General features: G+C 38.2%; 1 long non-coding RNA gene across 1 annotated transcript in view; it reads right to left on the bottom strand.

The window, feature by feature from the left end:
* Positions 1-4,498: 4,498 nt before the first annotated feature.
* The window catches only part of LOC135216796 (uncharacterized), a 38,106-nt gene continuing 14,908 nt past the window's right edge, over positions 4,499-27,696 (bottom strand). Inside the window, exons 2-3 of the long non-coding RNA XR_010314926.1 lie at positions 6,487-6,565; positions 4,499-5,125 (exon numbers count right to left, since the gene is read on the bottom strand). This is a non-coding gene — a long non-coding RNA (uncharacterized LOC135216796). The remainder of the gene's footprint in view (positions 5,126-6,486; positions 6,566-27,696) is intronic.

Genomic DNA, 27,696 nt, shown 5'->3' with positions numbered 1-27,696 from the left:
GGGAAATTTGTTGACACAAGTGAGTCTGCAAACATTGAGATGGCGTCAATCTTCTATATATTTGGTGTTTTAACCATGGATAGGTTTCGCTATATCGCTACCCTGTTAAAGGTGCGTGCAGGTTGAGCTCGACCTGAGCATCTAGAAAAATTTGCCAATAATCACTAACTTCATCTTTGCAGTACATTTTAGTTTCTAAAATAAATTTTAACATTCACAAACACTACTGAAACAATAAATAATACCGGTCTACAAATTAAATATTTATTACAAATATTGAAAAAAAATAAGTATATACAAAAAATATATGAAAATATTTACCAAAAATACAAAATTAGCTATATACGCACAAAAATTACAATTTACAATATGTGACTGCCAGAAAAGGTGTCGGATCCACAGAAGTAAAAATTTGAAAATAGGAAAAAGGTTAAATTTTTTTGGCCAAAAAAAAAAAGAAGTAAAAAATTTCACGATTTTTTGGGGTACCTCAATGAAATAGGAAGTGGCTATTTTTTTTCTTTATAGAATAAAGTCACATTTTCCTAGAATGTAATTATGTAAAAATATTTGGACAAAGATGATATTAGCTGTTATATAAGGGGCCAAAAATAAAGGTAATTTTTACCTCCTATTTCCACCATGAAAATTTCTTATAAAAATCGTTGTAACTATTATAAAATATGATATTTATGCATGAAAATATACCAACATATAACAAATTCTATAGAAAACACGAATATATAGAGATATGCCCACTCACCTTTCGGGTATGTAAACAAAATGGCCACAATCCACGCCAACTTCGACTGCCAAATCTGCCACCTGAACTATCTGACTTGCACTAACAAAACTATAAATTGAATTTGCTATGGTGAACCTATTGCTCTTTTCTTTAATTAATAATATATGAGGGTGTATAGCCATTATTGCAGTTAGGCAGCTTTGTCATAAGATAATTCTCAGAAATGTTATTCTCTCTCTCTCTCTCTCTCTCTGTCAATCTTCATACAGTGTCGATGGTTTATTGACATAAGCTGATGTAATCTGTCACCAGATAAGGCACAGACCCACTATTCTCCTCCCCCTAGCATGCCCCTCTCTCTCTAGTCATTTCAAGGTCATCTGCTTTGCCTCTCGCACACTTGATATTTTTGCCATAGAGGTGTCAGCAACCTCTAAATTATCATCAACATCACTTTCTACCTAATTCCATTAGAAGTAAGTTAATGACTTCCATGCCCAGAGAATACTGCCTATTGGCCATTGTTGATGAGAACTGCAAAAAAAATAAAAATAAATAAAAATGTAAAAACTGAGAAATTGGCATTCGAAGAAAATTGGACCGATTGGCCAATATAATCCATCTCAGCCAAAACCAATGGCATGCATATAGTACCATACACCATCCACTAACAGTTTCCAACAATATAAAACATTACCAGTATCAGCAGTGATAGACAGGAAATCACTACTTAACTTTTGCCTTTCAATCCCCCACATGTTAAAGGTGTGTGGTGGTCGAGCTCGAGCCAAGCACTTCTCAGAAAAGGGGGAAGGACAAAGGCAAGGCAAATGCAGGTTCTAACATGATTGTAGTGTGTTTTCTGCTGGCTTCTTGCAGGTCGATCACACCCAGATTTGAGATAGATGATGATTTATGGGAAAAAAGCATGTTTTTTGGAACACTCCTTGGGTTGTGCGCAACCCATTGCACCTATTCAGGGTTAAGTAAAAATTTCAAAAGCATCATGGAGGTATGTTTGCACTATGCATGGCTAGACTTTCATTGACCTGTTTAATCTTAAAATATGACCTTAATTTCTAACTTTGGAGATAATACTTACTTTGAAAGGAGAGTAGAGGGCTCGAGGTGTTGATCTCACCACCAATGATTCATGACTGGTGCCCATCTCCAGTGTCAGGACATGTTAAAGTACTTTTCAGAGGGTGGATCAACAAGGGGCCAAGATTGGATCAGCTAGTCCACTCGGTTGTTTCCCCATATCACAATATGTTGACAAAACTTCAATCTTTTGAATGGTATACTTAAAGATGTAATTGTATTCTTGTTTCACCAATTAAATATCGAGTGAATGAGGGTGATCTACCTGAGTAAGATGGATTCAAGGCAGATGTTTCCTCTAGTCCTGGAATGAAGGCGACTATGCAAATCTCCAAGCCTGGCGGAAAGTCGTCAAACTCGGGGACTTGGTTACGATTTTTGCCAATTTATGGCAAATTGGTTGTAAAGAGAGCATAATGGGGTCGTAATGAGCAAAATTTCGCCCGTTATGACATACGCGGTTGGAAATCGCCAATGTGTGACCCAGGCTTAACTCAGTTGGGAACTGATCGAAGTGTTCACCATTCAGTTGGGGAGAAGAAATGTAAACAAAGCCGCCATGTTTGAACTCTGCGACCACCACCGGCTCGGAGCATGTCAAAGACAATACACGAAAGATGGGAAGCTCGAGCCACAGCCGCATCGGCCGCATACAATTTAGTACCTGGCATGAAATGAAGATGGCGGTAGCATTGCACCTGCCTACATCGTCTGTTTGTTTACTTTTTCACAAAGCGGGGCATTCAATTTCAATCATGAGTGGGCGTAGCCATCATCACCCGTGTGTGGTTTGCAATAGGACGAAAAATGATTTTCCCCATCTGATTTTTCATGCTTTTCCTCAGAATAAAGAAAGGTAATAAAATCATTACATCTGTTACAAAGTACATGATGACTTTTAGAGAAAATGAAGAAATAAAATAGACCAAAGCAAAATTGAATGTCGGTGCAGTGTTATTCCGAAATAATATTAAAAAATATTTACAATACGGTGGACGCCTCTAAGCGGAAAGAAAATATATTTATATGTGATTTTCGTCTGTAAAAAAATATTTGCCATTTGAAACCCCAACAACCAACCTAACCTTCCTGGTAGTGTACATCAGTAGCCTAATCATGTCAACAGTAAACCTAACCATATCAGCAGTACCATAACCATGCCAACAGTTACCTAACCATGTCAACAGTAATTTGCAATGGAAATGAAGCTATCTTGCAAAACATATCTAAATCAACTAGAAAAACTATATTTTCTTGTCATTTACAGGCATCAACTGTATTTCAAATAAATACCTTAAAGTTATATTTGCATATCTTGAAAATCTCTAGAAATATGAAATAAACATACCAATTCCTATCACTGTCACACAATTCGTGAATATTGGGTCTCCATGCCTTTTCCAGATAGGCTACTCACAGCAACTTTGATATACTGTAGTTCTGTTATATTCTCAGCAGCTTACCCTTGGGTTGTAGTTATAAATGTTTACCTTAATTTTTCACTAATAAGCAACTATTTAGCAAACCAAAGTTGTTTCATCAGGAAGGATGGACCTTGTGGGAGCATTCATATGGGAGAGCATAAGTAGGTTAGTTAAGTTAGTGTTTTACTTTAATTTCAAGTTCACTAACCTTTTAATCTATGATTGAATTTTCCTATATGTATGGATAAAAGCATTCAAAATAAAAATAAAAAATGACATGCAAACCGGCATATTTGCTCCCACAAGATCTATTCTTACCGTTTCATCTATGTTTCTGCATTATATGCTCATATTGTTCAATTTTTAAAATGAAATCTTGTAATTGGTACCAACACCCCACATAGTATTCCAAAGTAAATTTACCATTTGGCAGCAAATGTACGCAGTAATACAGTAGTAATAAATTGGCAAAACAAGTTGTGAAAACCTGATATTTGCTTGTACTGTAGCATTGATGCAAAAGAACATGGTTCAAGTCAATTAGAATAATTGTTTCAAATTTTTTTAGGAATGTGCATGCTTCTTGCAGAAATTGCATCTTACTAGAAAATACCAGGCAGAAGTGTTGGTTGCATTACCTTCATAAAAAGGTGCCAATTGAATATGCATTTTTGAGAACTCCCACAATTGGGCTATGAGATTTTAATAAATTGTTATAAATAGGTTTGTTTCCTATTTGATTTGTGATTTCAATTTTTATTTGCTTTTTATGAAAATTAAGTTAAACCTAGATTTTTGCTTAAAATACAGCATTGCATTTGTTATAAAAGGGTACCTTACTTTTACTACTTTGTTGTTGTACTTTTCTTAGTTTTATTAACAAATATTGCTTAACTTTTGCCTAATCAGCATGCAAGTTAAGTCTGTTTTTTCATTTTGATTTCATATTATTGGTTTTGATTATCCCATGCTTTGTTTGCTATTTAAATTCTGATATATGCATGTTTTGTTTGCATGACTTGTATGACTATTGCATGCAAATGAAGCATGTGCCATTTCTTTTACTTTGTTTATGTTCTTTGCAAGAACATTTGTGTACAGTAGCTTAGGTATGTACAGTATTCAATCATAAGCACAAGCCCAAAAACAGGAAAATAATTACTGTATACTATATTGGTGAAATAATAAGATAATATGAGAATAAGTTTGTTTCATTCCAACTGCCCTGTCAATTTTAGATAAAGATACTTAGCAATTAATGTTAACTGCCCTCTCAATTTTAGATAAAGATACTTAGCAATTAATGTTACATTAACTGAAGGATTTTATTTAATGATTCAAAAATGCCTAATATATAAGTCATAAGCTATGATAGAGTCCTAAAATCATGTTAACAAGCAATATTAATCGATTTAGTATTCAATACTTTATCAAGAGAAGTTTATTGCAGCATGAGAATAAATTTTAACATTTAAAAATACCGCGCTACGCCACAGCAGAGTTTTAGTTGAGGGCATGATCAATAGATGGCGCGCATTCTGATGGGTTGGATGATGTTTGTTTTAATGGTATTAATAGTCAGTTTCCCATTTTTCGTGTATTGTCTATGGAGTATGTTCAATAAGGGGAAGGGAAGATGGGGCACTGGGGGAAGGTGAGCAGAGAAGGTACGTACGAGTTGGCTAAGTGACATGGGGTTTTTAGGTAGTGATATGGTAGATCAGGCTGTGTAGCTTCTGTGACCTCAGTCAATGATGGTATGTCGATATCCTCAGTCGCCAATGACAGATGGCCTTGCGGGCAATATCTAACAATGGAACGCGTGGGATGAGACCTAGCCCAAGGTCTGGATCTACTGTAAATGAAATACGACCTGGATAAAATAACATATTACTTGCGTAAGAATAAGATGAGAAAGAGAGAGAGAGAAAATTCTGTCATGAGTTTTACTTAACCTAATAAAGACCTAAGCCTATATTGATATATAATTTCGTATATGCCTACTGAAAATCATGAATGGTTTTGGCCATAATATTAGGCCTACTTACTATAGTTAATTCACTTTACCTAGATATATCTGCCTGAAGGGCTCCCCTAAAAAAACTCCAATAATTTTCTAAAAAAAAAAAAAAAAAAAAAAAAACTTTCTTTACCAGGGAAGCGAATCTAGCTTAAGTGAAGGTATTATTAACCCACGAATTTACAAAAATACAGAGAGAGAGAGAGAGAGAATTGTCATAAATTTTCCTTGTCCATAAAAAAAATCTAGGTTAGACCTATGCGCCTATATGCCATAAGGCTAGGTATTTTAGCTTACAGCAATGTGCCTAATAGCAACAAAGAGTTAACAAACAATATGAGAGTTGATAATAGGCTTAAGTAAAATAACTTTATATGAAAATTATATCAATCATCAATCAAAAGTGTTGCATAGATATAGGCTTATAAAATAAAATAATTATACAAAAAGAAGGCATACAAAGAAATGAATTGTAAGCTTTATAAATAGATTAATCAAAATGTTTGTATTCAAAGTCAGCTGATAATAAACCTAACCATTTTCATTTGAGAAATATTGAATTGGGTCTCTCTCTCTCTCTCTGTGTGTCTTACATAACTAACTTCAGTTCCAAAATAGGCTATGCCAGCTAAAATGATCTTCTACTGATATAGTAAATAAACAATGTTTACCTGAAGTTATATCCTTAGTATACATGTGTTGAATAGGCACAGCAGGATCTTTCAAATTTGCGTGCATTTTAAGGATGATAATCTAAAGGTATATATATGTCTAATTATAAAGGCTCTCTCCAAAATCACCTGGGACAAAATTAATGGAGCATATTCTTGCATTCTTCACATTGAAATCATCTTTCCTTTTGCACAGATTAACACAAGTTTTGCAAAAAGATGGATCCTTTAGAAATCTGTAAAGTAAAATGTCTTTTTTCTTGGCGATGGTGATCATGATTATTGCAACCAAACACAGCACATACCACCATCTTCGTTGTCTCTTACTAACTGAGTGAAATGTTAAAAGATCAGTGAATTCCCTCCAAAACAGTGTGAGTCAATGAACCTCTTGCCACTTACTCGCTGGGTTCCAAGTGATGTCACTGCGCAGGAAAACAAAACTCTTCTCACGAGTCACGAACTCGCCTTACTCTTCTTCCATCCTGGGCTATACAATAACTCGAACTTTGCAATAACTCTTACCTGGAAGGAAGTTGTTACGTATCAGCAGTGAGCTTCCTTTCTGTGGTTCCATGCCATAGTAGGTGTGAACTGTGAAGTTCTGTAAGAATTGTTTTGTTTCAATATTCAATCGTTGCTCATGAATGTGATGTTTGTATTCGTGTGTTTTGTGTATTTTCACGTTTCTGTAAAAGTAACTTTTGTAGTGTATATGTATCAAAAAAGGAATGGTTCCATTTTGTAATGTTGTGAACTTTACCTACGCGGGATGAATTACCTGAACTCTGTAAACAGCTAGCAAGAATAAAGATCATTATGAGCACGTCGTCTATCGTTCTCGCCTCGAATAAACGAAGATCGGTTAGCCTGAGTTATGCTAACTGAATACATCAAACCATTAATTGTGTATGATTAGACAGTATCACTATTCACATTTCACACACATGTCTAGGCTAAGCTAGGCTAGCCCATGTTGGCCAACCTCACAGTGGCGACGAAGATGGGATAGCCTGAGTTATGCTAACTGAATACAGGCGGTCCCCGGGTTGGGACGGGTCCGGCTTACGACGTTCCGAGGTTACGACGCTTTTTCTTAAATATTCATTGAAAAATCCGCCCTGGGTTACGACGCTTGTTCCGAGGTTACGATGCTGACGCTTCCGACGCTCCGAGTTAACGACGCTTTTAAAAAACGCATACTATGATAAGAATCCTTTATAGTTTAGCACAGTATATTAATCAAAATAAGTTTTTGGTTAGATTACAACAAAAATTTTGAGGTTATGATGATTTTCGACACTTTTTATGTCGTATTTTTTAAATTTTTTTAGTGACGCCTCATATGCGGAACTAGTTTCCGAGTGAATGAATACACTAGCTTGGGATGCGCAGTTAATAACAGTCCAAAAGCGCAAATAATGAAAAAATCATTCCTTGTTTCCAGTATACATAATTAACAAAAGTAAGTTTCTGGTTAGATTACAACGCAAATTCCAAGGTTATGATGGTTTTTTATGCCTTTTAACGATACCTCATACGCAGAACTAGTTTCTGAGCAGAGGGCGCATAAATTAATTTACGCTATTAAACTGTATGGTAACCATAGTCAAGGATAAGGAACGCATTCTCAAACAGTATACGTATCCGTTAATACATAACAGCAAAATATCATTGAAACATTATTTCACTTAACCCTCTTACGCCGATTGGACGTATTAAACGTCGAGTCAAAATGTCTCCCGTATGCCGATTGGACGTATCATACGTCGGCTCAAAAAAGTTTTTTTAAAAATTCGCGGAAAAATACTTATAGGCCTACCAGCCGAAAACTTTTGTATCACGCGCCTTGGGGATGCTGGGAGTCACGGATCAAGGCATTGTTTTGTTTACAATCGCTACGCAGGCGCGCAAGCGCGAATTTCTTTCTTATCGCACTAAAAAGTATCAGTGACACATCTCGGAAATTATTTCGTCACTTTGACATAATTATTGCACCATTTTAAATTATCCTTTACATGAAGTATTATATATGAAAATGTGCGCAATTTCATGCACAATACAACTAAAAAATACTCATGATTGTAGCTTTTATCAGTTTTGAAATATTTTCATATAAATAACGATAAGTGCAAAAATTTCAACCTTCGGTCAACTTTGACTCTACAGAAAAGGTCGAGAAACGCAATTGTAAGCTAAAACTCTTACATTATAGTAATATTCAATCATTTGCCTTCATTTTGCAACAAATTGGACGTCTCTAGCACAATATTTCGATTTATGGTGAATTTATGAAAAAAACTTTTTCCTTACGTTCGTGCGATAACTCTTCCGATAAATTTTTTCGTGCGATTGTCCTAATGTTTGCACCCTTTTAAATTTGCCGTTACATAAAGTTTTATATATGGAAATGTGCGCAATTTCCTGCACAATACAACAAAAAACAACCCATGGTTGTAGCTTTTATCAGTTTTGAAATATTTTCATATAAATAACGTTAAGTGCAAAAATTTCAACTTTCGGTCAACTTTGACTCTACCGAAATGGTCGAAAAACGCAATTGTAAGCTAAAACTCTTATATTCTAGTAATATTCAATCATTACCTTCATTTTGCAACGACTTGGAAGTCTCTAGCACAATATTTCGATTTATGGTGAATTTATGAAAAAAAAAAAACATTACGTTCGCGCGGTAACTTCCGAAAAAATCAGAATTTTTTTGTGCGATTGTCGAAATGTTTGCACCATTTAAAATTAGCGGTTACATAAAGTTTATATATGAAAATGTGCGTAATTTCATGTAGAATACAACTAAAAATGATTGAAGGTTGTAGCTTTTCTCTTTTTTCGAAATATTTGCATATAAATCACGATAAATAGAAAAAAAATCACATTCGGTCAAATTTGACTCTACCGAAATAGTTGAAAAACGCAATTGTAAGCTAAAACTCTTACGGCCTAGTAATATTCTGTCATTTTTCTTCATTTTGAAACAAATTTGAAGTCTCTAAAACAATATTGTGATTTATGGTGAATTTTTGAAAAATATATTTACCTTCACTCCGCGCGCCGATTCGCGGCCGCAAGTCTCCGAATACGTACATGGCATTATCCTAATATTTGCTCCTTTTCATATTAGCCTTTTTATAGAGTTTCATATATCAAATGTGCGCAAGTGCATGAAGAATACAATAAAAAATAATGAAGGTTGTAGCTTTTCCATCTTCGAAATATGTCCATATAACAAAATATATATATTAAAATTTCGACATTCGGTCAAATTTAACTCGTCCGAAATGGTCGAAATCTGCAATTCTAATCTAAAACTCTTACAGTATCGTAATATTCAATCATTTGTCTTAATTTTGAAACAAATTGGAAGTCTCTAGAACATTATTTAGAATTACGGTGAATTTTTGAAAATAACATTTTTTTACGTCCGCTCGTTACGAATTCGTACATCATTTTGTGATAATATTTTTCCGGTGTTGCTTTTATTGTTTTACAATGTATTATATATCAAAATGATCGCAATTTAGTGTACAATACAACGCAAAAAAAGTAACTGGTTAGCTTTGACCGTTTTCTGCACAGCGTGATTTGAATACAATTATGTATGAATTTTTTTTTTTTCGCTACCATATATCGCATTATTTACATATGATAATGATATTATTTTTCATTTCTGATGGTTTGCATTCTAAACTTCAGGCAATGACAAAAAAAGGAGCCAAAAATGAACTCTTAATCTTCAAAAGTACGCGCGCTGTAATTTTTTGAAAAAATTATTTTTTTCCTTCCACTTCCGCGCTCACTCCAAACCAGGCCCGGCATACGGGAGAGGTTTTGATTTTTAGGGCTCCGGCGTAAGAGGGTTAAAGAATCCATTTATACTATACTTAGACTTGGATATAAAAACCATAGTTTCTCTCTCTCTCTCTCTCTCTCTCTTTGTATTTTACGACGAAAATAATCACTAATTAGTGTATTTTGATGTTTATTTTCATGACTAAATACATTTTTATAATACAAAAATGATTTACTAATTGCAAATATTAATTTTGATTAATACTGTATTTAGTAAGTTTAATAAGTTGAAATATCACATAATAAAAATAATAATTCGCTCTCTCTCTCTCTCTACCTACAAAGATTTATTTTTTTTTGGGTAAATAAATAAATAATGATTTCCGATTTTTTCAAATATTAATTTTATCAGCAATAATATCAATTCATTAAAGAAAATACCATAGTGAATTAGTAAGATTTTAGCTTATATTTAAAAAATTATGGAAGAATGAAGGAAATCCCAGTCTTCTTCCAGTAACCTTTTCTCGAGATCCAGGTACTAAAACTGTCAGATATATCAGTTTCTGTGACAGCCAGGAGGGGGAAGAGCTGCAGTGTTGCAATCACGTGTGTCCATCGAAATCTCTCTCTCTCTCTCTCTCTCTTTCTCTCTCGCTCTCTCTCTCTCTCTCTCATTTACTGAGACTCAAGATTTTTTATGTACTTGTACTATTTGTTTTTAATACTTTCAAATAATAATAATAATGAACCAAACAAAAACTTCTTTCAGTTTTCTTCTGAAGATTGAAAAAGAAACCCACAAATTCAATTTGTAACAACTTGTTTACTTCTAAGTATTTACATTTAGTTTTACTCCCACTCGAGTACTTTCCAGGCCCTTCTGTGGCCCATTCTCAAGAGATGTTGGGATGTTAGCCTGGGTCAAGGGGCCCAGCAGTCTTCTGGAACTTCTTCTCGTTGTGCTGTCATTTATGCGATGGCTGTTCTGGTTTTCTTGAGAGTTGCCAATCCCCTCTTGTCGCTCTGATATCCTTAGCTGATGGTCAATGGGATTCACACTTGTGGTAAGGGTGTGGTCACCGTAAGTCTGTTGGGCAGGAAACCTAATCTCCAGGTCAGCAGGGTCATCTTAGCTTCTTTTTAATATCAAAGCTCGGCTTATGGGATCTTCTGAGGTAAAACCTTTGTTTCCTTCAATTACTTTGATCTCTCTGATAAGCGCACCTTCTACTACCCTCCTGTGACTAATTTTGTTGCTTTTGTATATAAGCCTACTGTTTTTGAAATCCATCCTATGGTCATTTTCCCAACAATGTCTAGCTATAGCACTCCCCTGAGAGTTAAGCTGTACTGCCCTTCTATGTTCTTGGACTCTAGTCCTTATTCCCCTACCTGATTCCCCCACATATCTGTCTCCACAATTATTGCAATTGATTTATGTAATACCCCCGCTACATCATCTGTATTACTGTCTTCTCCTTCCAATTTATTTTTACATACTTTGTTTTTTAAGGTATTATCAAAGGTATATACAAATTTATATTGACTTTCTTTCATTTTTGACGTGATTTGTTTCATTTTAGGCATAAAAGGGAGGGCAACTATTTTCTTGTTTTCTTTATTCCATGTACTCTCTACATTCGCTCTGTAAAATATTTTTCTAGCTTTGGTGAGTGCCCTTTTTCTGAACCATTCCGGGTATGCTAATGCATCGAAGCTTTTATCGATGTATTTATTTCTTGCTCTATCTTGCAAGGGTCACACGTTTCTCATTGCCCTAAGAAAATAAACCTGTTAGAACCCCTATTTTTATATCATGACTATGAAAGAGAAGAAATGAATATATGAGTTTGTATGTGTGGGGGGCTTTCTATATGTGCTGAATTCATATCCTGTTTCTTTTCTTTCTATGAGTATGTCTAAAAAGGGCAGTTTATTATTGTTACTTTTCTCTAAAGTGAACTGGATATTGTTATCAAACTTATTGAGCTCATCTAGAAAAGTTTCTATTTTATTTCCATCCCCTTGCAGAATAGCAAAAATATCATCCACGTATCTCCACCATCCTTGCAGTTTTAAGTTAGGGACATTCACATTAGGAACTAGATTAGTTTCGAAATATTCCATATAGATGTTAGCGAGTATAGGTGATAATGAGGACCCCATAGCTACTCCATATTTCTGTTTGTAAACATGTCCCTCAAACGTGAAATAAGTATCACTGACACACAATTTGATCAACTCAAGGAAGACGCCTATTTCGATGTTTGGATTGAAAATACCCTCATTATGTTTAGTCTGTAGGAATTCTAATACTTTATCTAAGGGGACATTGGTGAATAATGCTACTACATCAAAACTAACCATGGGTCCCGTCCCTTTATATTCTTTTTCTTAACTTTGTCTATGAAATCTACTGAATGTTTAATATGCGATTCTGAAAATATACCTAAGTATATTCCTAGTTCTCCAGCTAACCACACAGCTAAGTTTTTGTTAGGAGATTTCCTACTAGAAACAATAGGGCGTAGAGGGCAGCCCTCCTTGTGTATTTTGGGGCTGCCATATATATATGCAAGCTCAGGTAATTTACTTGAGAATAATTTAGTGCATAGCATGTCCTTCCCATTACCTAGTCTACTGATTATTTTTTTCACATTCTGATTAAAGGTATTCTGAAGCTTTTGGATTGTTGGAGGATTCTCTATTTTAGCATAAGTAGTTTCATCATCTAGTAGCCTGTACATTTTAACCCTATATTCTGAGCTATTCATGATGACAATACTACCCCCTTTGTCAGCTTTCATAATTCTAATATCTTTGTAGCTTTTTAATCCCTTCAGAGCGATACTAAATCTCCTTGGCAAGATATCTCCAAGTTTGCTTTCATTACTCCCTATCATCACTCCTCTGAGAAAAGGAGCTAAATCATTGTGATGTTCAACATTAAGGTAGTTAATCTTGCTGTTGAATTCTATGTTAATATTGTTTGTAGTCCCTGCACAAAAATTTAATCCTAGCCCTAGTGCTGCTGTTTCATCCCTAGTCAATAATCTACTTGGTTCATCATGTACCCACAGCAACATTACAACAGAAGTACATTTCAACAACTGTATGAAGTCGCTGGAACCCAAGCTGTTCATTATGCAAGAAGATATGAAACACAACTTTACAAAGCCAAAGCCATGAAAAACAAGATCTGGTTTATAAGTGAATGTTTGAAGAACAAAGTGTGTCCAAAAACATATGGCAGGATTGGAAGAAGACCCTGGAGTGGAGAAGCATTCAGCAGTTTTCAAGAAGGATACATCAAGGATCAGTTGCAAGAGCTTAGGGAGAAGAAAGAAGCTGCATTTGCTGGTGTAAGGAGTACACAAAACACACTTCAAGAGACCATAAGGGGTGAGTGGTACAAAAAAGTTGTTGGGCAGGTCAACAGTAGAGTAAACTTTGATACAAATCGTAACATGGTCAACATTAAAAATAAGTTTGAGAGTTTATTTAGTAATTCGGTTTGGATAAAATTTAGCAATATGGATAATATAAAGAATATCTCAAGTAGATTATTGACTAGGGATGAAACAGCAGCACTAGGGCTAGGATTAAATTTTTGTGCAGGGACTACAAACAATATTAACATAGAATTCAACAGACAAGATTAACTACCTTAATGTTGAAACATCACAATGATTTAGCTCCTTTTCTCAGAGGAGTGATGATAGGGAGTAATGAAAGCAAACTTGGAGATATCTTGCCAAGGAGATTTAGTATCGCTCTGAAGGGATTAAAAAGCTACAAAGATATTAGAATTATGAAAGCTGACAAAGGGGTAGTATTGTCATCATGAATAGCTCAGAATATAGGGTTAAAATGTACAGGCTACTAGATGATGAAACTACTTATGCTAAAATAGAGAATCCTCCAACAATCCAAAAGCTTCAGAATACCTTTAATCAGAATGTGAAAAAAATAATCAGTAGACTAGGTAATGGGAAGGACATGCTATGCACTAAATTATTCTCAAGTAAATTACCTGAGCTTGCATATATATATGGCAGCCCCAAAATACACAAGGAGGGCTGCCCTCTACGCCCTATTGTTTCTAGTAGAAATCTCCTAACAAAAACTTAGCTGTGTGGTTAGCTGGAGAACTAGGAATATACTTAGGTATATTTTTCAGAATCGCATATTAAACATTCAGTAGATTTCATAGACAAAGTTAAGAAAAAGAATATAAAGGACACATGGTTAGTTTTGATGTAGTAGCATTATTCACCAATGTCCCCTTAGATAAGTATTAGAATTCCTACAGACTAAACATAATGAGGGTATTTCAATCCAAACATCGAAATAGGCGTCTTCCTTGAGTTGATCAAATTGTGTGTCAGTGATACTTATTTCACGTTTGAGGGACATGTTTACAAACAGAAAATATGGAGTAGCTATGGGGTCCTCATTATCACCTATACTCGCTACATCTATATGGAATATTTCGAAACTAATCTAGTTCCTAATGTGAATGTCCCTAACTTAAAACTGCAAGGATGGTGGAGATACGTGGATGATATTTTTTGCTAGTCTGCAGGGGATGGAAATAAATAGAAACTTCCTAGATGAGCTCAATAAGTTTGATAACAATATCCAGTTCACTTTAGAGAAAAGTAACAATAATAAACTGCCCTTTTTAGACATACTCATAGAAAGAAAGAACAGGATATGAATTCAGCACATATAGAAGCCCACACATACAAACTCATATATTCATTTCTTCTCTTTTCATAGTCATGATATAAAAATAGGGGTTCTAACAGGTTTATTTCTAGGGCAATGAGAACGTGTGACCCTTGCAAGATAGAGCAAGAAATAAATTACATCGATAAAAGCTTCGATGCATTAGCATACCCGGAATGGTTCAGAAAAAGGGCACTCACCAAAGCTAGAAAAATATTTTACAGAGCGAATGTAGAGAGTACATGGAATCAAAGAAAAACAAGAAAATAGTTGCCCTCCCTTTTATGCCTAAAATGAAACAAATCACGTCAAAAATGAAAGAAAGTCAATATAAATTTGTATATACCTTTGATAATACCTTAAAAAACAAAGTATGTAAAAATAAATTGGAAGGAGAAGACAGTAATACAGATGATGTAGCGGGGTATACATAATCAATTGCAATAATTGTGGAGACAGATATGTGGGGGAATCAGGTAGGGGAATAAGGACTAGAGTCCAAGAACATAGAAGGGCAGTACAGCTTAACTCTCAGGGGAGTGCTATAGCTAGACATTGTTGGGAAAATGACCATAGGATGGATTTCAAAAACAGTAGGCTTATATACAAAAGCAACAAAATTAGTCACAGGAGGGTAGTAGAAGGTGCGCTTATCAGAGAGATCAAAGTAATTGAAGGAAACAAAGGTTTTACCTCAGAAGATCCCATAAGCCGAGCTTTGATATTAAAAGAAGCTAAGATTGACCCTGCTGACCTGGAGATTAGGTTTCCTGCCCAACAGACTTACGGTGACCACACCCTTACCACAAGTGTGAATCCCATTGACCATCAGCTCAGGATATCAGAGCGACAAGAGGGGATTGGCAACTCTCAAGAAAACCAGAACAGCCATCGCATAAATGACAGCACAACGAGAAGAAGTTCCAGAAGACTGCTGGGCCTTGACCCAGGCTAACATCCCAACATCTCTTGAGAATGGGCCACAGAAGGGCCTGAAAGTACTCGAGTGTGGAGTAAAACTAAATGTAAATACTTAGAAGTAAACAAGTTACAAATTGAATTTGTGGGTTTCTTTTTCAATAATAATAATAATAACTGTAATTACAAAATTCATATGTGATAGTATTTTAAAGAAATACAATACGTACTATTCTATCCATGTCACTTTTAATTAAGGTTACTCTCTCTCTCTCTCTCTCTCTTTCTTGCCACACAAGATAATAATGTCATAGTGGTAACTCCCTCCCTCTCTTTCGCTGGAAGCATTATAAGTATTTTTTGAGAGAACAGAGAGAGATAAACTCTCTCTCTCTCTCTCTCTCTCTCTCTCTCTCTCTCTCTCTCTCTTACCGAGATGAAAGAATTTTTATGGTACTAGTATGTAAAATGTTTATTGATAATTTCAGTTATTTAATAATAATAATAATAATAATAATAATAATAATAATAATAATAATAATAATAATAATAATAATAATAAAACTTTAATTACAAAATTCATAATGGTCGTATTTTAAAGATATGAAAATGACCTTTCCATTTCAATTGTAAGGATAATTCCTCTTTCTTACTGAGATGAGAGAATTTTTATGGTAGATGCACGTGTTTAAATAATAGAAGTAGTAATAATATGATAACTAATTTCAAAAGAAAATTCTTCCCTTCGTCTTTTTCTGTATCAATTTCCCTACCTCATAACTCCAGTGACACTCGGAGCTTAACAATGCCATACAATGGTCAACGAATTTAATGGTTTTATGTAATCTCTCTCTCTCTCTCTCTCTCTCTCTCTCTCTCTCTCTCTCTCTCTCTCTCTCTCTTGTATTTTAATGAAAATATACAGTAATTTGTGAATACACAGTGTTGCACATGAAAAAAGTAAATTAGTGATAATTTTAGAGATACGGCCCTAAGAAAAATGGCAAATTAGTGAAATTTTCCCTGTGGACATGTTTTCAAGAAAGTCGTTCCGGCTTACGACGATTTTCGGGTTACGATGCGTCTTAAGAACGGAACCCCCGTTTTAACCCGGGGACTGCCTGTACATCAAACCATTAATAGTGTGTGATAAGACAGTATCACAAATGAAGATATTTCTCCTTCGGCAGGTGAGAGTTAACTTGTGCTATGTTCATACACATGTTTAGGCTAAGGTAGGCTAGCCCATGTCGGCCAACCTCACATTGGGCGCCGAGGATTAGTGGAGCAGCCCACACAGAGGCAGTCATCTTCATCATCATCATCCGAAAGTCATTTGGGTAAAGGACATATCCCTAATATGCCTGTAGATGTCAACCAACCACCATTGTTGCTCAGCGATGGAAACAGTGGAAGAAGACCTTCTCCATATACATCAGAGCCATGGGTGTAACCAATGCTGCACAACAGAGAGCCCTTCTGTCGTATGTTGTGGGTCTCAATATCTTAGAAATCCTTGAAACCTTATCAGACCCCACAGATTCTCTTGAACAAGCTCTCCAAGCCCTTGATAGGTATTTCTCACCAAAGGAGAATAAAAGGTAACAGCGTTTTCGTTTTAAACAATTAATCCAGGAAAAAAAAAATGAATGCACAAGCTCTTTTGTAACAAGGTTGAAGAAACTTGCAAATACATGTCAGTTTCATGATGTGAATGACGTCATCGTAGATCAGGTCATTGAAAAGTGTTCTTCATCAAAGCTCAGGCGCAAGCTTTTAGAAAGGGAAGACCTGACTCTTGACAAGGTCTTAACCATAGCTAGGCCCATGGAACTGTTGGACACACAGGCTTCCATCACAGAAAACAAATCAAACTCAGGTAATCATTTCAAAGAGATAGCTGCGGTTAGTTATCAAAGTGCTAATAAAGGTTCATCATCTTATAGGCCTAGGCCTAAGCAACAGGCAGGCCTACCATCAAAGAATTGCTCACAGAACAGTTCCCACAAATATCACAACAACAGTAATGTTACAGGTAATCATCATAATCAATCATTCTTGAGGGCCAAACCGAAGTCCCAGAGTGGGCCGCAAAATATGCCAATAAGCATATGCCTGTTGGGATATGTCAAAGATGTGGAGGAATCGGACATATGCAGGCAGATTATTACAAATGTCCTGCTACAAGAAAACAATGTATGAAGTGTTCTAAGTTTGGTCATTTTTCAAATATGTGTCGATCAGAATCTCACTCACAAAAGACAACCCATCACATGCATGAGGTATCACAGTCTCAGGAGATAAGAGTAAAGATTTCATTTTCATTTTGAATTCCATTAGCAAGTTCAACAAAAGTAAATGCATATATGTTAATGTTTCCATAAATTGGGTTGATATTTCCATTCAGGTCGATTCAGCAGCTGATAATATTACAGTCATTCTAGAGACATTTCTTTCCCACATACCTAACCTAACCATACAGTTCAGTAACCACATTGTAAAAGACCACAATCAGAGAGATGTTAATGTAAAGGGTTCCACTACTGTAGATGTAACATACCAAGGTATAAAATATGAGAAACTTCCTTTGACAGTAGTTGACAGTGGGAGGAAACCATTACCAGGTGCTGACTGGATTGATATACTCATTCCAGAGTTTCGCAAATTTTTTCGAGTCAATGAAGTCAGTAGCCAAAATCACACATCACAGAAATTGCTAGACAAATACAAGAAGACTTAGGAAAATTTAAGAATGTTAAAGCATCATTAATTTTAAAAACTGATGCCACACCAACATTCTTTGCTACAAGACAAATACCGTATTCCTTAAAACCATTGGTTGAACAGGAGATACACATTGCGACTGGGCTACCCCATTGGTGCCAGTAGTTAAAGGAGATAACAGTATCAGAATTTGTGGTGACTACAAGGTCACGGTCAACCCACAGTTGCAGGTGGCCCAGCATCCCTTGCCAAGGCCTGCTGACATGTTTGCAGCCATGGGTGGTTGCACAGTTTTTGCAAAGCTAGATTTAAAACAGGCTTTCCAACAACTTGAAATGGATGAACACTCACAACACATTTGTACACTGAACACACCATTAGGGCAATATAGGCCAAAATGTCTCCCTTACGGTATTGCCAGTAGTCCTGCTGTGGCGGGATCACAAGCTTAAAAAACAAGTGGGCAAAATCCCCCTCACATAAACTTAATCAATCAGGCTACCAAACTCACCCTCAGTCACTTTCCTCTTTACACTACTGAATACATGCAGGACAATTGACCTACCTACACAAAACAAAACACAAACACATATACTCGCCCAACTGCAGGGAGCACTGACAATTCCGCACAGGGCAATTCAGCTTAGAGACAATTCAGCGCATGACAATTCAGGTTAGAGACAATTCAGCTTAGAGACAATTCTGCGCATGACGATTCAGGGCAAGGACTATTCAGCACAAAGACATTTGGCAAAATAGAATAAAAACATGAAAAACGAAGAAAACCGCCATCAGATTAATTTTTTATTTGTAACATATTGAACTTTAAAAAGTAGACAAAAATATTTATTGAAATGACATACTATAAAATATTTCTGTACAAAAATATTAATACTAATTTATTTCTGCAATTCATGAGGTAGCTTATATTTTGTAATTATTCCAATTTGTTTGCTCGATTCCCATATTTACTAACTGGTGTTTCTATTGCCTTAGCTGTTCTCTGATAATTTGCTTTTTTTCTGGAATCGTCCTGTCCAGCTCTAATTCTCAGTATCCTTTTCTCTGCATTGTCTTGCTCCAATTTCAAAAACTCCACATGAGTATGCATCATAACTTATTCCCATGAACTTACATTAACATGAATTCGACCTCTGCATGTTTCTTGTGTACAACACCATGACTCCTTTTCATTACGAAGTTTTTTATCAAAACAATAGCAAAACCATTTGATAGAATGTAATCACGACCTTTCTCTGATAAAATCCGCTCCATGGTGCTTTTATTTTTTTTTAGCTCTGCGAAAGTTTGTAAAAAACTATGCTCCAGAAAAGATAATACATCCAGTCCGAGTTTAGAAGAATACCAGTAACTATTATTCGCTTGTTGTTATAGCATAAATACAACCGTCAATTGTTTGACGGTTGAAAGTGTAAACAGTCTTAGATTCTTACCAATATTTTTAACTGCAAGTAGTTAGTTTTGTTTTCTGTTGCCAAATCAGAAATAAATTAATATAATTTTCAATATCTTATTTTGATAAATATCAAATTTCATTTTTTGAATTTCAAAAATAATTTTCAAATAAAAACTAATTTGATCACTGTTTTCTTAATTTTCCATGTTTCAGCTTTATTTCTCCAAATTGTCTCTGCGCTGAATAGTCCTTGTGCTGAATTGTCATGTGCCGAATTGTCCTGCGTGGAATTGTTGGCCCACGCAACTGCAGATACTCAGGGCTATGCTGTACTGTCCGCTGGTCAAGGTTGCTGAGACACCACCAACAACAAAGATAACAACTAAGAACCAAAACCCCACAACCAAGGACCACAACTCAACAACAACCAACGACCACAACAAACAAGGAATACAACCACAACTCAACAACACAGCAAACAAACAAGGACCACAACTCAACAACAAACAAGGAATACAACCACAACAAAAGACCACTGCACAACCAACCCCAAAAACAACAACACAAAAAGGCAACACACACCCACTAACAACACCAAGGAATCACAACAGCTCACCAGCAACAACCCTCAACAACTCACAACCACACCAAGAAACCACAACAGCTTCCCAACAACAACCCTTAACTGTAACAACTCACAAATAACTCAACAGAAACTCAAAAGCACAACAAATCTAGCACCGCAGGCACAACAACCCCAAAGCTGCCTCAAAACTCTGATCCCAACAACTAACATCAACTGCACCAGCAGCCAATTCAATTGCTAATTATCCATCCAGCAATTACGCCTTTTCTCTCTCTCTCACAGATGTGTCAAATGGAACTCCATACCTCCTCCATATTTCCTCCCCCGTTACTATCTCGTCTACCCCTTCTAACTCGTGTCCCAACATCTCTTGTAAGTCTGCCACCAAATCACTTACCTCATTTACACTCCTGCCAAACTCCCGAAGAAACTCATTCATACTGCCAACCACATCCTTACCACCTGATTCCCTTCCTGGTGAAACTTCACTAAACCCTGATAATTCAAACCCACACACGCTATATGTATCATTCTCCCCTCAAAGTCATCCATACTAAATGCCTTATCCACCATTTATACCCTAACACTAACCCCTCTATCAAGCAGTTCACGTTTCTCCCTTTCCTTACCTTCCGCTTTCTTCCATGCTCAACCAACACCAACTGCCAAACTTCCAGACCTATTTGCTCATTGTCACTTGGCTCACACTTATTCACTTTCAACCACTCACTCATCCACACACCAGAGGACCCACCCAACTGAATCCCCTTGTCACTTAGTTTCCCGAATTCCCAGCCTGACTCATCCTCTTTTGCCTACACACACTCACCACATGCCTTCCATTCCATATTCAACAAACTTCGCAAGCGGCTCCTTACACATCCTAGCATAATGCCCATTCTTCCCGCAGTTGCCGAAAAACCACGTTCATACGGATACCTTGACATCCACTAGCTATGTGCCCTACCTGTCCACACCTGTAACACTTAATATCCCTGTCTTCCTTACACTCGCTCACTAAATGCCCCGTTTGCCCACACCCGAAGCACGCTCCTAATGCCCACCAACATTCATTCTTCCTGTGCCCTGGCTTACCACATCTGTAACACTGCTGCTCTTGCTAACAACCAACTGACCCTTCTCATCCAACACTTGCACTTCCATCTCTTTTAGGGCTATCTACACTCATGTTACTTGCCCTAACGTTTTTATCAATCACTTGCTCTGCCATTCGCCTCGGCCCTTCCAAAACTGCCTCCCTATAGCTTTTAAACTCTGGTATAACCTCAGCTACTTCAGTCCTAACACTAACACTTCTACTCTCTTTCATACACCTATCTAACTCTTAATCTTCCACTATTTCTAAAATATTCTACATCAACCTTTCGTTTGTCCATTGCATTTTACCTTACATTTCAGAATTGTAAACTCATATACACTCACAGGCACAGTTGCCAACAACTTTTGCACTAACTCCTTACACTCATTTATCCCTTCGTCCCCAAACTTTTTCCTAGCTAATATTTCTAACTTACAGACATCATTGAGAATGACTCACCAACATCCATTCTTGCCTCTTCAAAATCTTGCTTTCTCCTATATCTAATGCTACTCTTTAAACTCTTTGGCTGTTTTACAATCCTCGCTTTCACACTCTCATACGGTACATTCCCTACACTCATCATTACCCCATATGTACTCAACAAAAATCCTGTCAAAAAGCTACCTAACTCTCTTGCCCAGACTCTCTTGTTATCCACATATTTAGCCTCACAATACTTCTCATATTCCTCAAAAAAGTCCCATATGTCCCAACTACCATATTCCTCGTATTGTGCACATTGGGGTACCTCTCTCATATACACAGCCTTTCGAACTTCCTACTCACTCTCACTCTCGCTACTTCCATTCTGACCCTTCTTTCCCTCTTCCAAATGCAGAGAATCCACTACCATACTCACGTCCATATTCCTGACTACATTCTTCTTACCCTTCTTCTTTCTACCTACCTGTTTCCACTCACTGCTATCTAAATCACTCTCAGCCCTTTTCCCAATGTATTCAATCCTAGTCTCATTCTGTCCATTACCCTTACTAGCCTTCTTTCCCTTAGACTTCTTTTTTTCCTCAGCCCCCTTCTTATTCTTGTCCTCAGGTTTATCCTTATCCTGTGTCTTCCCCTTACCTATCATAACCAAATCACCTTCGTCACTTGTACTCTCATCCACCTGTTCTTTCACTTACTTAATCACTCCTTGCCCATCACAAGACCCAGTAGGCCTACCTCCTACTGCTCCCTCTCCCATGAACCCCTTCATCATCTCCTGCACTGCATTCATTACCCTAAATTTTTCACCCATTTTCTCAATCATTCTCTCTACCGCTCCTTTCATTTCCACTTTCGCACTCCTTAGTATTCCTCTAACTTGCTCTTCAGCTCCTCACACTGCGTTCATCTTCTCATTCTCCACTTCCAACCTTTCCTTAGCGTCCCTCACCAACCGCATCTCCTCCTTCAGCCTCTCCATCTCCTTCAACCCTTCCATCCTCACTTTCTCCATCAATCACACAACTCACTACCCCAATCATCCTGCAGCTGTCGCACTAGCAGTCCCTGTTCGGGCACCAAAAAATAATGTGGCGGGATCACAAGCTTAAAAATCAAGTGGGCAAAATCCTCCACCCCCCACATAAACTTAATAAATCCGGCTACAAAACTCACCCTCAGGCGCACTTTCCTCTTTACACTACTGAATACAGGTGGGACAATTGACCAACCTACACAGAAAAAAAAAAAAAAAAAAAAAACGCATATCCTCGCCCAACTGCAGATATTCTGAGCTGTGCTGTGCTGAGACACCACCAACAACAAAGACAATAACCAAGAACCACAACCAAGGACCAAAACCCCAATACCAAGGACCACAACAACACAACACTCAAGGACCACAACCCCCAACTCAACAACACAGCAAACAAACAAGGACCACAACCACAACTCAACAACAAACAAGGAATACAACCATAACAAAAGACCACTGCACAATCAACCACAAACGCAAAAATAACAACACAAAAAGGTAATACACACACCCACTAACAACAACAAGGAATCACAACAGCTCACCAACAACAACCCTTAACAACTCACAACCACAACAGCTTCCCAACAACAACAACCCTCAACTATAACAACTGGCAAATAAATCAACAGAAACTCACAAGCACAACAAATCTAACAGCACAGGCACAACACCCTAAAGCAATAACATCAACATAACAACAACCAAACAACAAATCAATGACACACAAAACTTAAGGGGGCCGGCCGGAACCCCTATATATGGGGGTATAGGGCAAAAAATGCAAAGTCATGAAAAAATTCATGGAGCTTCATATGGCAATTGAGAATACGTATATGAAATATTTCGTCAAAATTCCTCTTACTTTCGTAGTTACAGGGTAATTAGTTAACGTAACTCAATAGCCTAAAACATTGATCCGTACAAGAAAATGTTATTGTTATAATACAATTAAGTTTGTTCATACTTACCTGGCAGATATATATATAGCTGTATTTCTGACGTCCGACAGAATTTCAAAACTCGCGGCACACGTAGTGGGGCGGCCAGGTGGTAGTACCCATTCCCGCCGCTGGGAGGCGGATATCAGGAACCATTCCCATTTTCTATTCATATTTATTCATGACCCTTGTCTCCTGAGGGGAGGAGGGTGGGCACTCTAACTTATATATATTCTTGCCAGGTAAGTATGAACAAACTTAATTGTATTATAACAATAACATTTTGTTCATGAAACTTACCTGTCAAGTATATATATAGCTGAATCACACCTTCGGATGGTGGGGGGTAGAGACAGACTAGGATTTTTTAGGAAATTTAAATTAAAATAAAAAAAAAGATTAACTTATTGGTTCCTTACCTGATAGCAAAGTAGACTATGTGATTACTGTCACCTAAAGCCTGCTTATGCTTTATCAGAGTTGCCAGCCAGGTTTGGACCTGTAGTGCTGGTGCTGCTCTGGATGCTCTGTCAACGGGGACGTGACCACAATGTGACAAGACCCATCTAGGCCAAACATATGGCAGTAACACAGCAACCGACCACCACCTGACCAACTAACCAAAAAACCCCTGACATTAACACTAAGGAATGGGGAGATTTTCACAGAAGATCTCACCATCAACCAAAAACACAATAAACTAACCTAACTAAGCTAAGGGATAGGGAGAGAGCCACTCAGCCCCCAAAACTGTGTCTGCCGAAATGTAAGGTCCCAAAGAACTACAGTTCTCGTAAATCGTTCTCACATCCGGAGGTAATGTGAGGCGAATACGGAATTGCTCCTCCAGAAGGTGCTATCAAGAATATCTCTGATAGACATGTTCCTTTGGAAGGCAAGAGAAGTAGCTACGGCTCTGACCTCGTGAGCTTTCACTTTAAAGAGGCTCATATCAGTCTTCTGGCAAGATGAATGAGCCTCTTTAATGACGTCCCTCAAGAAGAAAGCAACAGCATTCTTCGACAACGGCAAATCTGGTCTCTTTCACCGAGCACCAGAGATTACCTGAGGGACCTCTTATCTCTTTAGTCGCCTATTTCACATAGAACTTGAGAGCCCTGACAGGGCACAGGGCTCTCTCTGGTTCTTGACCCACGAGACTCGATATTCCTTTGATTTCAAAGCCTCTTTGGCCAAGGATTAGACGGGTTCTCGTTCTTAGCCAGAAAGAAGGGTTCAACGAGCAACAGCCGCTGTCCTCCCTTGAAACCCACTAGGCTACTGAACGCTTGGATTTCACTAACTCTCTCGCCGTCGCCATAGAAGCTAGAAAAGCGTTTTTCTCGTTAAGTCCCTTAGAGAAGCTTCATGGAGAGGCTCAAAGGGACTTAGCATCAGATGTTTCAACACCACATCTAGATTCCATGAGGGCGGTCTTGCTTGTGGAATTTTGGTGGTTTCGAACGACCCTTAAGAGATCGTGCAGATCCTTATTGTCGAGAGGTCCATTCTCTGTGGCGAAAAACGGCAGACAACATACTCCTATAACCCTTGATTGTAGGACTGCCAATTTCTGCACATTTCTTAGATAGAGTAAGGAAATCTTGCTTATCTGATCAACAGAGGTTCGTGGAAGAGGAAATTCCTTCTTCTTGCACCATGCCCTGAAGGAGGACCACTTAGACTGGTAGACAGCTCTTGAAGAGGCTCTTCGAGCATTAGCGATTGCTCTCGCAGCTGCCTTTGAAAAGCCTCTCGCTCTGGCCAACTTTTCGATAGTCTGAACGCAGTCAGAGCCAGAGCGGAGAGGTTTTGGTGAAACCTTTTGAAGTGAGGCTGTCTGAGTAGATCTCTCCTCCAGGGCAACGTTCTTGGGAAGTCCACAAGGAACGTCATGACCTCTGTGAACCACTCTCTTGCTGGCCACATTGGGGCAATCAGAGTCAACCTTGTCCCTTCTGAAGCTGCGAACTTCCTCATTACGTCCCCCATGATCTTGAATGGGGGAAAGGCGTAAAGATCCAGGTCTGTCCAGTTCCAGAGCAACGCGTCCACTGCAATTGCCCCTGGGTCCAGAACCGGGGAGCAATACAGAGGAAGCCTCTTCGTCCTTGATGTAGCGAACAGGTCTACTAGAGGACGTCCCCACAATCTCCATAATTGTTGACAGACTTCCTGGTGCAAGGTCCATTCTGTTGGGTAGAATCTGATTTCGGCGGCTGAGAAGGTCCGCCCTGACATTCTGAACCCCTGCCACGAATCTTGTCAGGATCTTGATGCGCCTTGCGTCTGCCCATAGCAGAACTTCCTTCGCCAGAGAAAAAGGGATCTGGAGCGAGTTCCTCCCTGATTCTTTAGATACGCAAGGGCTGTGGTACTGTCTGAGTTGACTTGAACAACCTTGCTTGACAGTTTTTCTTCGAAGAACTGCAGTGACAGGAATATCGCTGCCAGTTCCTTTACATTGATGTGCCAGGCTACCTGTTCCCCTCTCCAGGAGCCTGGACACTTCCTCCCCCCCTAGTGTTGCTCCCCACAGGAAATGGAAGCGTCTGAGAACAACTAGGTCGGGGCTCAGAAGATTTAAGGAGAAGCCCTCTCGTAACTTCTGAGGGTCGAGCCACCATCTTAAGTGGACTTTTACTTTGTTGGAGATCCTTAGGATCGCATTCAGGTCCTCTTTCGACGTCCATTCTTCCGCAAGGAAAAATTGAAGAGGCCTGAGGTGCAGTCTTCCCAGCGAGACAAACTTTTCTAGCGAGGAAATGGTGCCCAGCAGACTCATCCACTCCCTCACCGAACAAGCTTCTCTCTCTAGGAAGGCTGCGACTTTCTCTAACCCCAGTCGCTGACGTTCCTGGGATGGAAACGCCCGAAAAGCCACTGAATCCATCTGAATCCCCAGATACACGATGGACTGTGTCGGGGTCAGATGCGACTTTTCGGTGTTGACCAAAAGACCCAGAGACTTTGCTAGGGCTAACGTAAACTGAAGGTCCTTCAGACCCACTTCTGCCTCGACGACGCTCTGATCAGCCAATCGTCGAGGTAGAGGGATATCCTGATTCCTGACGAATGGAGCCACTTCGCTACATTCCTCATAATCATTGTGAAAACCATCGGGGCCGTGCTGAGACCGAAACAAAGGGCTCTGAACTGCCAAACCCTGTTGTCCAAGACGAATCTCAGGTACTTCCTTGAAAGAGGGTGGACTGGGACGTGGAAGTACGCGTCCTGCAGGTCCAGAGACACCATCCAGTCGCCAGGTCTCAAGGCTCCCAGCACCGACTGAGGCGTCTCCATTTTGAACTTGATCTTTTCTACAAAAAGATTGAGCCTGCTCACATCCAGGACCGGGCGCCAACCTGACGACTGCTTCGGCACTAGGAAAATCCTGTTGTAGAAGCCCGGTGACTCTAGGTCCAAGACTTGTTCCACCGCTCTTTTTTCGACCATCTGGTCTAACAGATCGAAAAGAACACTTTTATACATTCAACTTCCCTGCCAGATATATACTTAGCTATAGACTCCGTCGTCTCCGACAGAATTTCAAATTTCGCGGCACACGCTACAGGTAGGTCAGGTGATCTACCGCCCTGCCCTGGGTGGCAGGACTAGGAACCATCCCCGTTTTCTAATCAGAATTCTTCTGTCGCCCGGACCATCAACATTGTTGTTGGTTCCTCTCGATTGGTTTTTCTTTTTTCACCGGCAATTGATCTTCTTGACCGACTTTTGGTGACGTATCTGGATTGTTGGATTGGCATACGCTTTTGTGGACTGTTTTGTGGACTTGATTTTGGATTTTTCTTTAAATATGTCTGACTCTGGTATGGTTGTGAGACGTTGTGTGAATGTAGGCTGTAAGGTGAGGTTGCCGAAAGCTTCGGTAGACCCTCACACGGTATGCAAGAGGTGCAGGGAGTATGAATGTTCTTTTACTAATACTTGTAAGGAATGTGAGAACTTGAGTGAGAACGAATGGAAGAATCTAACTAATTATTAAAAAAGTTTTAGAAGAGAAAG

The sequence above is a fragment of the Macrobrachium nipponense genome, chromosome 19, assembly GCF_015104395.2.
Source record: "Macrobrachium nipponense isolate FS-2020 chromosome 19, ASM1510439v2, whole genome shotgun sequence".
In the NCBI taxonomy this organism is placed as follows: Eukaryota; Metazoa; Arthropoda; class Malacostraca; order Decapoda; family Palaemonidae; genus Macrobrachium; species Macrobrachium nipponense.
Note: the sequence above shows the minus strand (reverse complement) of the source record. Positions and strands in the feature narration are given on the sequence as shown.